The following is a 13,412-nucleotide window of genomic DNA, read 5'->3' on the forward strand; positions in this document are numbered from 1 at the left end:
CTGGGGGGGAATTACTTATCCACAAGTAACTATTTATCTGTTAGTTTGTACAGAAAAAGGAATACATTGTAACTAAGACACTGAGATAAATTACTACATTGGAAAGAATAGAAAGTTAATTAAAGCAAAAGGTTTAAAAATAGCTGTAAAGGAATTGCAGTAGTTTAGTCATATAATCCACGTGTAATTATCACTGGTAACCTTTGCTCCCCATTAATTATATCCAGCTGTTCAAGGTAGGCACCAGTATTGGTAAGTCTTTGGTACATGCTTATCTATCGGGTAAAATCCATGAGATAGTGTAAAAAAACCTAATTAGGCAGGGAAGACTAGTGATGTTCTCATCTTCTAATTGTGCAGGAAAGTAACCAACTCCTTTTAGAGCTGTTTTTGGAGAGGTAAATCAGAACACTTTGTACAGCTGGTTGTCTTCAAGCAGTAGCTGTAACAGAGTTCGCCTGGTTCTGTGAGGTGGCACAAACTCCACCAGTTCAGGTGGCTGGACTGGCTGTCCTTCAAAAGGATGGCTCTGTCTCCCTAAAGTGATGGTGGGATTTGGTGCTGCCTTTCTCAGGAGAGCCACACTGCAGGCTGATGGAAGCTGAGGAAGGTTCTTACACTCTGTTCCTGTGCTCTCCTTGAGGTATTCTGTTTTTGAACACTGTCAGTGTTAGGGCACTGAGCTGCATGGCCATCTAGTCCGAGCTGCTGTGACTTCTGTGCTTTTATCTAAGTGTGACTTGAGAAGGGAGCCTGTTCTGTGAGGTGTATCTGGAATGTGAGGATTTGCATAGTCAGTTTGGCTCCAGCCCTATCACCTGCAGATTTGTCCCTCTGGCTCTTAACTGAGGAGGCATCAGACGCTCTGGAGATTAAGACAAAGTGCCAGCCCACTGTAAGAGCTTTTGTCCTGCCAGCTACTTGTCCCTCTGTTGGAATAAAGTGCTTTATAATTATTCTTTTAACCTAAATTTTGTTTAGCTTGGGTAGTGATTTTCAGTGTGATATGGCAAATATAAAAAGGCTCATTCCTTGGGGATTTCTGGAGCTGGAAAGGGCATACTTGATTTCTCTGGAATGCTTTATATCCCTCAAGTTGTTGCATTGCACAGATAACTGTCTGCAGATGTTTCTTTCCTGTAAGTTGCAGGTCCCTATTTCAAAGGAGGAGATGTTGACTATGAAGTTGTTGAGAAGAGTTGGAGTGTGCTACAAAATTGACCAGGGGGACACCCTGGATTCACCCACCCAGTCATGAGAGTATTGAAATAAGAGCCAGACACAGGCAAGGGTTCATTTCTTTGAATCTGCTTTATAATTGTTTTAAGAAAGGTGCAACTTTTTCTCACACCAAAACCAGTGCTCCATGACTTTCCCAACCTGGAGTTTTAGCTTGTTACCTCTTGAAATATTATCTATCTAGTGCTGCACTACCCATAGCAGGGTGCTGGGTTCCCTGCCAGATTCAGGATAATGGTTTGTACCCGGCAGGACGTTCAGGGGCAGAGCCTGGAGTTATCCTGGGTCAAGGAAAGCAGCACAGCATCAGGTACCCTCCTAGGCAGAGGTTTCAGTTTGGTGTTGGCACTGATCTCTCAGTGAACAAGAAGCTGCTTTACTGTTTCTTAGGAAGTGCTGAGGCATGTGCAGCAAACACAGCCTTGGCACCATTGGCACCTCGTCCTGCAGTGGCAAGCATGGCAGTGTCTGAGCCAGCAGGGCTTTGGGCTGTGATTCATGCTGTGCTCACAGGGGCCAGCCCAGGAAGGCAGAGAGAGCAGTAGATTGTGTATTATCACACAATTTATCCTCCTGCTCCCCCAGCATTGCCATCAGGACTGAATAACAGCTTTTCTGTGAACTTTCGTGTGTGTATCTTGAGTTCTAAATACCACATCTTTTCCACAGGCTTTTAAAGTGCAGTTTCCTAGGTTTTGAAAGCAGAAAAACAAGATAAATTTCATCCTTTGATATCAGGCTGGCATGTAAGTTTTCTGTGGGGTTAAGCATTTCGAGCTGTCAGGGGCACTAATGGGGTAACTGGTAGTAGTACAAGTCTAATATCCTTTATGGTAACTGACCCAATTTCTCAGTGGGTCTAAGGTACACAGTTAATTGTCTTTAAGTAGTGGTTGATTTTATAAAATGGTATTTAATGTCAGTTTGAAGACCTGTAAATACATTATACATTTTTATGGTAATTCAGTTTGTAAATGGTGCTTATTATGGGTTAATGCAATTGTGTGGGTGCATCATTTTGTGTGGGAGTTTTATTTGACCCATTTTAAGACTGCTGTAGCAATGTGATCTGAAAGGACACATGGGCTGAGAATTTACTCAAATAAAACCAGATTATCTGACTTCCTCAAGTCCAAGACAAAGCTTCCTTGTGTAACCTCCTGTGTCAGCTGCGACACAGCCATATCCCTTCCCTGGCAGGCAAAGCCTCTGGCAGAAATAAAGATAAAAGCTATAAAAAATGTGCTGGTATGTCTTGTCCTGTGAATTGGCACGGCATGATGGGCAGTAATTATTTCAGTGGTGCTCCATCCAGCTGCCTGTGCCCAGGATTATGCTTATATTGCTGTCGTACCCTCTTGCAACTTCAGTCACATGATTTTGTGATTATTTTCCCTCTCAAATAAACTTCAAAGTGATGTAGTGACTTAAGACCTATGATGAAAATGGCCCATGAAAAGGAAGAGGCTGAACTCCAGACAGTAATTTCCCTTTTGTCTTGCTCTAGAGCAGTTTAACTTGATACACTCCTGCTCTGGGCTCTGATGTGTGGCTGATGGGGCCTGAACTGAAGCCCAGCAGTGGTGAAACAGCTTCATTGAGGTCTCTGTAGAGCAGCACACCTACCTGAGGGGTCCCATCCCTGAAGGAAGTCCCATCTGTCCCATCTCTTTGGGAACAGATCTGTTTGGTTGCCTTTGCCACCTCTTCCATTGTCTTCCTTTTACTCTTGATTTTAGTAAGATTTTTAATAGATTAATGTAACAAAAGGAAGATTTAAAATTGTTATTTTAAACATGAAACTACGAATGCAGAGCTCAACTAACTTCTCAATGACTTCTAATAAATAAGAACACCATCACTATGAGCAGTCCAAATACCATTAATCAGACCTAACAATGTGAGAAATTAAAGACCATTAGAGGTTTTGAAAAACCCCTAGGACCTAAAACACAAAGTGTTGCACACAAATAAATTTGTTGTTTTAAAGTCACATATTTGCCCATGCACTCTGCTTCAAATTGTCTCTGCTTATGATGATATGGCCAAGTGGTAGAAAGGCCTTGCATTGGATCATCTGTTACTTGACATCTCGTGGCATACAGTAGATAAAACATCCTGTTGTTATTTTGCTGGAGGCATAATGCTTTCAGCAGCTGTCACAGTGGAATTGTGCTGTGAAATGAGGGGTATTAAAGGTTGTGACATCAGGGCACGTTGAGACAATGCTCTGATCTTCCACAAGGAAGTCATGAAGTTTTCAAGGAAGAATGCTTCCCTCTTCATAAGCCCCAGGACTTTGTTTGCCAACACCTATAAGTTTCTTTCCTTTTTTTTTCTCCCTCATTATTATGTTTCAGAAATTATTCTTCACCTTATTTAATTTTTTATCACTCTTCTTGCACGTGGAATTCAGGAATGTAGGACTGGATGAGATGTCCTACATGACCACTTGCTGTCATGTGCCATGTTACTACATCAGTCTTTTTATAAGCTATTAAACTCCATGTTGCAACTGGCTTGACTGTTTTATCCTGATGCTGAAGGCAGAAGAGTATTCCAGAAACTCACTGCTCTGGCAAGGATTGCTACCTTCTAATTTCCCAGCTAGACTACACCCATTTTTATGAACAGCTTCTTCTCTTCTTTCCTTGCAGAGCGGATGAACTTTGACTTAAAATAGAATTTTTCAGCCTCTGTAATAATTTTTTTGCTCCTCATTTCTCTGTTTTAATGATATTTAATACTTTTCTTGCCACACCTCTTGATGGAGTCCAGGGTGCAGTTTGCATTATTTGCAGTGAGAATGCACAGTTGGCCTAAATGGGCTTGTGCTCAGCCCAGCAATGGCCTGATTCCTTGGTCCTTCTGCTGGGCTGATGCTCAGCCAGTTTCCCCCTGTCCTCATGCCTGGGGTTTTCCATCAAGCCTGAGCTGTTTCTTGGCCTAGTCCTGAAATTTATCAAGATCTCTCTGGATTAAGTTCTGCCAGTCCTCATGTCAGGACTCCTTAATCTGGCATCCATAAATGTGCTCAGGGTGCACCCTGTGTCATCATCTCACACACACTGTTCTTCACTGGCTGCATGTCAGCCATTCCCTGAGCCTGGCCTTCCAGCCAGTTTTAAACCATCTGACAGACTGGCTGCCCAGCCCTTCCTTTCTCAAAAAAACACATTTTTTGGTGTCATTGTATAAATTAAAGTAGAATATAACTGAATTTTTTTTGTTTTCTTTGTTAGTTTTTGTTGTTGTTTCTTTGTTTGTTTGGGGGGTTTTGTCCTTTTTTTGTTTGGTTGGTTTTGTTTTTGTTTGGTTTTTTTTTTGGTCATAGATCTCACACTGAACACTTGTTGAGAGTTTAAAAGCCCAGGGATCACAGAAAGGACATATTAAAATAATCTGGGTAGGAATTACAGTATCTAGAATTGTGTTACATGTGCCCTTTTCCACCATTTGAGATGCTCCATGTGTGATACAGCTGGATGTTCCAGGTGGGATTTGGGAGATGTAGGTATCTGGGCCTAAAACTCTGTGAGTCAGTAGAGAACTTGGATTTCCCAGCCTGTCTCTGCCTGCTCTGAATCCTGGCCAACACAAGGTGGAAGTACTGAAATTTAGAAGTTGATAACTCTCACAGACAAAATTTCCTGCTTTGAGTGGTAGCTCCTGACCCAGTGAGCTTTCCAGAGTTACTGCTGATGTATTTCTTACTCTTATAATTAAAAGAGACATTCCTTAAGACAGTATTTGCTTGAGTTCCGTGCATAAATTCAAATAATTCTTTCTCTTTCTCATACACACACACAAAATTTCATGCAGATCATGAATCAAAAAATTATAAAAATTTCACCGAGCTCTCCAGCTTGTCTGACTAAACCATAAATACCAGTTAGTGCCTGACAGTTAAGATCACTGGTGTTAGTTCAGATTCTGCTATGAGAAGTTGAGTCTTTTTTGGAAAAACACAGATTACAGTAGGGAAAAAAATGCAGACGTCCAAATACCATGACAAGATAAATATATCTGAGAAATCTGGCTGAAATCAAAACATCTGTCATCATTTAAGGGATACTATGAACTTGAACTATAGTCCCTTAAAGATAAAATAAACTGAAAGCTTTTCAAGGTTTTTATGCCAGCAAATTCTCTCCACCTATTTTTGTTTTTGAAATAACACTTAAAAGTGTTTTATTTTTGCTCTTTTCATTGCTATAAGAACAACCCAAATAAGAAGGGGAAGATTACTAGCTTACTCCACAACTTCAGAGCTAGATAGAGAACAATGTAAATTATTACAAATATTTTAATATTTTCTCCCTTTAAGTTATCTTAAGCTTTATTAGCTTTATTGTACAAGTGTTTCTTGCAAATGCTTTACTTTTAAAGTAATACTTCTGTAATCTGTAGGAAAGGTCAGGCTTATGGCTAAACATAGTTATATTTTATCATATATATTTTATCATATTTCCCATATTTTTTATGGAAAAATAAACAATCTTGTAGGCTTACACTCCTTGTATTTAGTCTGATTTCATCTAATAAAACATATTACCTCTCCTTCCAAGCTCTCTTTTCCAGCACAGATTTTCTCCAGCATGGTTGGATTTCCTCCAGAACTGAAATAATAAATTACAAAGTTGCAGCTTTTGCTGACACTTAGAATATTTGTATGTGATTGTTCATGAATTATTGAGACATTGCTACTCTCAGAACAAACTGATATTGCATATACATTATAGAACCAGTAAGTTAACTCAGATTAGTATGATGTGCTGAGAATTATCTTTCTTTCAAAAAGAGTTATTATTATGATTTCAGCAAGACTTTTGTTGTATTCTAGTAAATGAGGTGATATCCTGATGAACACATTTACAGGGAGCTTCTGATGCATAAATTTGGTTTACAAATACTGTTGGTATCCTTTGGTGTGGTTCTGCTTGCCAGTGGATTGTATTGGCTCAATCCCTGCTAAAAATGATTCTCACCATTTAATGAGATTTGTGCATGTGTTACCCTGTTTAACAGAGGCAGCAAAGGACTAGGGTAGATGAAATTCTATCCTGCTTAGGGCCAGGAAACAAAACTAGGTGAGATGAGGCAGGTCTTCAATTCTCCAGCACCTCATTGGTGTTTTTTACTGGACATTTTTCTCCTTGAAGAATCACAGAATGATGGAATGGTTTGGGTTGGAAGGGACATTCCAGATCATCCTGTTCCAACCCACTGCCATGGGCAGCCTTCCACTAGACCAGGGTGCTCAGAGCCCCACCCAGCCTGGCCTTGAACACTGCCAGGGACAAACATCCCCAAATTCCCTGGAAAACTCTCCCAGTGCCTCACCACCATCTGGAATTTAACTCTTCTGAAAGAGAGAGATAAACTGGGCAAACCAACGAGGAGAAAGCTGGAGATAAAAATAATGTTGCACTTGTCCCAATTTACAGTTGTGTTAATGAGCAGGATGTTTAAATCCAGCTTAGTGCGTTAATCCATTTTTAAGTGTTGGGTGATGTGAAGTAGCTTGTAGGAAAATGTTCTGGAATGGATTGAATTGACTCTTACACAGAAGAGTTTTTGATCTACAGCTCTTAATGCCCTTTTCAAAGGCAACATCGTGGACTTAGCTTTTCCAACTGATGGGGGAGGGAGTGAAAAGAGCAAAAGAGGAAAGAGAAAATGAAAAAAAATAAAATTCTTAATAATAATTTTTAAAAAAATCAGTAAATGTTTTGAAAAAAGTAATTATATAAATTTTTCATATTATTTCTTAAAGTATCTTCAGATCCTACTTAAGGGACCATCATTAGGAGGTCAGGCATAGTAGGGAGGCAATAAACAGGGAGCAATCTCACAAATAGACTCACTGGCACTGAGCTGTGTCATAGGGTGACAAAAATAACATAAAAGCTTTTAAGGCTGCAAAGTCAAACATTCTGCAGTTAAAAAAATGCCAGGATTTGTGTTGTTTTCAGAACTTTGATTTGCCTTCTGTGTTATATTTGATTGCAAGGCAGTCATTAATGACAGGAGCTCATTAGTGGCCAGAGAGGACAGTAGCCACTTAATCGGCCATTCTTCAATATTTTTTTCTTTTTGATGCTTGATAGGGGTCTCCATGCCTTACTATTTGCTGTTCAAATTCTGCTGTGAAGGCAGAGTTACCAGTTTTGTTATGCATTTTTCAGTGATACACAACAGGGTAGGAGCTGAGAGCTTCACAAACAGAATTCAGTGTATTTTGATAACATCCTCATAAATTAAGGAGAAAATAGCATTACAGCTAATTACATTATATTGCAGCTACATTTTTAGCCATAAAAGCACAAGATTAGAATTTAGGCTTTCAGCAAAACCCTCTACCCAGTTCATGTCCAGCCATGAAAAATAGGTTTTTAAGTGGCTAATTCAGAAGTCTGTGAGAAGGATAAAAATAGAATCCAGTCCTTCTGAGCTGCATACAAATGCCTTAACTTGGAACCACTTTTTTTCCTCCTGCAATCATAGTGTTCACTGTCTGCAACATTCTCTGGACAAGATCTGATTCATCACACAGTCCTGACTCATCTCCATACCATGGTCCATTCTGTTCACTGAGTTGCTATATACAGCTCTGTGCCAACAAGCTAGATGTGCTTCCCTAAGCATGATGGAAAAATGGTAGAGGGAGAAAAAAGAAAAAAAAAAGAGAAAAAAAAGAGGAAAAAAAAGACCATTCTTGCAAATATTTCTGCAGGTTCAATGGTCCTGGTATTCCTCTGCCTCTACACTGATGTGGCTTCAGTGTGTCTCTGTGCACATGTAGGTTAAATGTATAAAAACCCCTTTATTTGAAAGATGGGTTAAAAACAGCTCATGGGGTGTGTGGAAGACAAGTGCTGAGATGGAGCGGAGGAATTCTGGTTGCCAAGAGGCTTAGGGGAATTTGCTGGTAGGAAAAGGAGGCCTCATTTATCTCTGGAAGGATGTGTCTTGCTGTTTCCCACCACTGGCCCAGATGGGAATGTGATCCTGACCTGTGAAAGATAACAGGATGCCCCTCACCCTGAGAGATTAAGCACTGCTATTCATTGCACCACTTCCCCCCTTAAAAAGAGCAAGATAAAATCAGTTCTCATTCTTTTCCTGATGTGTGATGGAGCTAAACCCCTTGAAGAAGTGATAACACATAGGGGAGGGATTGTTTTCCCTTTAAATTCCTATCAACAGCCTTCTGGTGGGTCTGCTTCTGCTTCTTGGTCTCTGTATGTGAGTGTCTGGAAGCTGCTGAGTGCCTTTGCTGGGATTGTCTGTGGGTGATGAGTGCAAAAACAAGATAATTCCTAGCGGTTTTCTCATGTCAGTAGCCCTCTGGGTACTCTTCCAAATGGCAGGAGAGCCTGGAACTCCTCAAGATGAGCCTGGAACTCCTGAAGGTGCAGCAGAACAGTGGGGTGTGTGCAGCAGACTGGGTAGGGTGGCACCATCAGTGCATTACAGCTCTGCTGGGACAGGGACATGTTGCATGAGCAGCCATGAGTGAAGTGTAACAACGGCCTGGGGTGGCAGCAGGGCCAGGTCTGGCTCTGCTGCACAGCTCTGCTCTGCTTGAGTGGCTGCAGCTGCTCCAGGTGGGCACTACAGCCCTACCAACACAGCTTTGGGAGTTCCTGTTCCTTCTGCAGTACAGGCAGACAGGACCCCCCTTCACATCTCCCTTATGGCAGGAGGAGAGATTGAGAGCTCAGTGCCAGCACTGAGAAAGAAGTCAAGTGTTTGATGGATTTTTGTGCATGAGGATGCAGAGTGCTCAGTGCATCTGTACATGCAGTAAATGTAAAGAGCCCCTGGCTCACGGGAGCAGAAAGTCCTGGAACATTCATGGACTTGAACTCACAAGCTCCCGTAAGTTTTTACAGAACATTTTTAAACTGAGGCTGTCACAGGCTCATCACTTGGCCCAAATTTGTACAGTGACTCATGGGAGCAGTGAGAAGCACATCCCTGGTACAGAGTTTCCCTGGTAAAGTTTGAGGCTCTGCATCAAACTAGGAGGTGCACAAACATTTTAACAGAGCAGCCTTGCATTCCTTTTATTAAGATGGCCATTCTGCAATCTTTTATTCTCATAAACAGCTGAACCAATCTTTTAATAAACAAGCAAACAAAATACCCTTCAGGTCCTCAGCAGTCAGCCAGCACAGAAAATCTCATTCAAACAGTTAAGGCTGAATTTGTAAAGTACTGATGACAAACCTAATAATGAAAGTGTCAGAAGCCATGGCATGCAGTCACTTACTTTTACAAGCTATTAATTCATGAGATCTTGTACCTTCTGTTTCTTGCAGCTATATTTCTCAAATCAGTTTAGTGATGCAAAGGGTTAGTTTTAGGTGAGAGAACTCAAAACTTTATGTTTTAAATTAGATAAATTATTAATTATTGCTTGATAATTATTAATTAATTTGAGCAAGACTGAAAAAATGTGAAACAGGTGAGCTAAGCTTATAGCAACAGTTTAGAACATGAAGGGATGCATCTTGCAGCATCTGGCCTTTCAGGCTGTTTTATTACAGAAGAAAAGCATTGATGTCTTAATTTCCACTTGAGAGATCTGCCCAGATCATACCTGTTCTCATTTCTGTAACCAAAAGGTGGCAGCATATTGTCTCCTTTCCCTCTCCATCCACACCAGCTCTAAGCTCCTGAACAACCTTACTTGCTCAGTTTGTCGGAATGCCAGGAAGTCCAGAACAATCATGCTGACTCAGGAACACTGATGAGATCTTACGTAAAATCAACTCTTTATCACCTTTAAATAGAAGCAGGAATAGATCAAGGTCTGATGATTTTATCCCATTGTTTCAATGACAGCCTGATTGACTTTTGGAAGTGGGAAAAAGGGTTAAATTTCAGCTCAGTGCTGTAACTTCAGAAGGGACATCTACCTATAGAGCCTAACACTTTTGTTAACATTAATGATTGTTAAAAAGCCTGAGGCAGATAATGTGCCAGATACTTTTGCTGTGTCAGACTTTAACTCAGTTTTGTTCCTACTTAGACACTTCCTGCTTTGGTAAGTACACAGAAGGCCAGTGGGCATCCAAAGGTGAGCAAAGGTGAGGCAAATACTTCATGTAGTGCAAATACCAAGGTGAAAAGTACATGAATGTACCTACTGAGTTTTGCTGCATGAAGGCATCAGTTCAGAGGCTTCTGGACAGATGCCCAGAGACACCCATTTCCCATTTGGCTGGCAAAGTGATCTGGAGGTGGAGGAAAGCATTCTGAAACACAAGCTGCTCTCAGATCTACAGGGGTGCTGTGTACTTGGCACAATGCCCCAAGTGCTCAGGAAACACAGCTGCTACAGAGCACTGCCGTGTGTGTCCTCAGCATCTCAAACATCCACGTGCATGTCAGACTCATTCCTGCTCTCTGCACTGGTTTCCCATGCTTAGAATCCAGGTCTCAGTCATTATTTCCCTGCTGCTCTGTGGCCTGAGAACTGTGGGTGACACTCTCTGGGGTGCTGGGTAGAGTTAACAGTGCCTGAGGCACTGGGGAGCTTTTTACCACCAGGGTAAAAAAAGCCCTTCAGCTTGAGAGGATTTAGAACTTCTGTTAGCCCCAGCTGAAGAACAGGTGTGCCGGAAGGATAAGAAAATTTTTGGTAATTACAGAAAACTTTAAGGTCACTTTCAATCTCCAACTCTGTAGATGCCTATAAAAGAAAATCCCATGAGTACAAGCCTCAGCAGCCATTCAGTCTGAGGCCAGAAGCTTTTTTTGAAGTTCTATGACTCACTTACTTCACCAGGTTGCTGCAGCTGGCAAGTGTGGCTTGTGGCAAGCAGCAATCCCACGTGGCACTGTTCCTCCTGTCCTTGCTGTCCATGACTAGAGATCAGAGCTGGATGGGGTTTGAGGAGAATGATGTGGGAGCTGGTGCTGACAAGCAAGATGCAGATGCAGAGGTGGCTGAGAACAAGGGCTCCTCTTTCTCAGTGATAACTGCCAGGGTAGATGCATTTTGGGAAGTAGCTCACAGGCTGAGGACACAACTCTTGCAGAAGTTAAGGGTCATTCCTCCAAATGGAAGATGGTTTTTGCCCTGATGTCTCTGACACAGAAACATCATTCATTTAACTAAGAAAGCTCTCCAAATATCACTTTCTCCCTCCTAAGAGTAGAAGAGGAATAACAATGCTTATATGAAAGTTTTATGTGGTGTTAGCCCAGCACATGAATGCAAAGTACTAAAATAAACTTAGCAATGTGGCCACGTAAAAGCACGTATGGAGGAGGATTTCCGGGCAGTAGTCTGGCTCTGTCATAAGTAGAGATGCCTGTGAGGGAGGCTGGTGGATTTTGGTGTGGTTGTTGTATCCAGGTGCTCCTCAGCAGCACAGCACTGGCTGGGTGGTTTGATGTGCAGTAATTCTTGCTGTTGGCTGCTGTGTGACAGCTGCTCCTGGCTGGAGAGTGCCTGGAACTTGCACTTCCTATTTAATCATCCTCAGTTCAGGCACCTTTCCACAATGTCAGCATTGGCTCTGGAAAGAGATGATAACCAACAAAAAGTGGCACACATTGTCCCTGCCCATGGCAGGGAGGTTGGAACTAAATAATCTCTGAGGTCCCTTCCAGCTCAGCCCATTCTGTGATTCTGTGGTGAGCCCCAGCCACTGCCAGTCTGTTACTCAGAGCAGGGATGCCTCCCACCAGCCACACTTGGTTTTATGTCTATCATCAGAGAGACAGAAAAAGGATAGTATCATTAATATTCTTGTATGAACTTAGACATGCACAGATGGGGAAATCCTCTGTGAATTATCTTATATTTTACATGCTGTCAGCCAGGTGATATGTTAATAAAATTCATCCATGCCAATATGAGCAGATTTCAAAGCTGCTTGTCCATTGCTCCCTTCATTTCCCACCTCTTGTTGAACAGCTGGTCTCTAGAAACAGAGGAATTATTTCTGTTTGGAGGTTTCAAAACCAGCTTGAAAGATAAAGAACAGAGAGCACCTCATTGTGTTCTCTCTCTCCCTCATTGTTAGCACAGATGGAAAATTGTCTGTATGACTGTAAATCTCAGTCCTTTCTAGACCTGGAATATACATTCAGCACAGGTTCTGTTTTGAATGGGAATCTATTTTCCTCTATCCTTTATTTTAAAAACATCTGTAGTTCACAGATATGATCAAAACTGAAAAGTCTGCATGTCAAATGGAAATGTCAATATAGTATGGTGTGACATGAATAGTGTCCAAATATTTTCTTATGGCTTTTATTTTTGCTGGTGCAATAAACGTATTTTTTTAACATTTGTCTGTCTCAGAAGATGGGGTGTTCAAATGGTATTTTCTTTATTCTGGAAAGTTACCATTTCTGCTGCATTTATACCCTTCTGCCTTTCTCCAGTGTCATTTGCAATTTAACACTGGTTAGAAGGGATGTAATTCATGGCTTGAGAAACATCCCCTACCACAATATCCAGCCTCTTTTTCAACTAGATAGAAAATGCTAGCAAAAAAAGGTGCAGCCTCCATCAAATTTAAACAGCTGATCTCAAGATAAAAGGTAACTCATGGCATAATCAATCTTCAAAGGCCATTCTTATGGAAAAGGTGAGAGTTTAATCCTCTGGCAATTTCAGTGTTTGGAAAGTGGCAATTTTCAACTCCATCTTGGAAGAAATTAATTGCCAATTAGGGCATTGAATAGCATGAAGATGGGATGTCTAAGTACAGTATGTGCCTCTGCTCTCCAATATACTTTTACATTTATATCTAGACCTGGTCTATAAGAATCCACTTGTTTTGGTAGTTGCTATTAGTTAATGAGAAGCAGCAGGCTTTTTGAATAATCTAATGACTCCTGACTGTGCTTAATTACAGCCTTTAAAAAACATGCATCTGACATTTTCTCAAATAAAATAGTTGACTAAGTAGAAACAGTCCAACTAATAAAATAATTGATAGCAAAACAGCAAATATTTTCTTCTCTCTCAGAATTTTAAAATTCCAGAATATGCACATGCTTTAATTTTTTGTTTGTTTGTTTGGTTTTGGTTTTTTAGCAGACCTGGAGCAGAAAAGCAGTTTGGGAGATCTAAGTGAGGGGAATGAGGAGAATAATGAGGAGAAGCATTCCTGAGGTTCAGGATAAGGAGGGCAATACTGCTG

Source organism: Passer montanus, unplaced genomic scaffold, assembly GCF_014805655.1.
Source record: "Passer montanus isolate IOZ18808 unplaced genomic scaffold, ASM1480565v1 scaffold51, whole genome shotgun sequence".
NCBI lineage: Eukaryota > Metazoa > Chordata > Aves > Passeriformes > Passeridae > Passer > Passer montanus.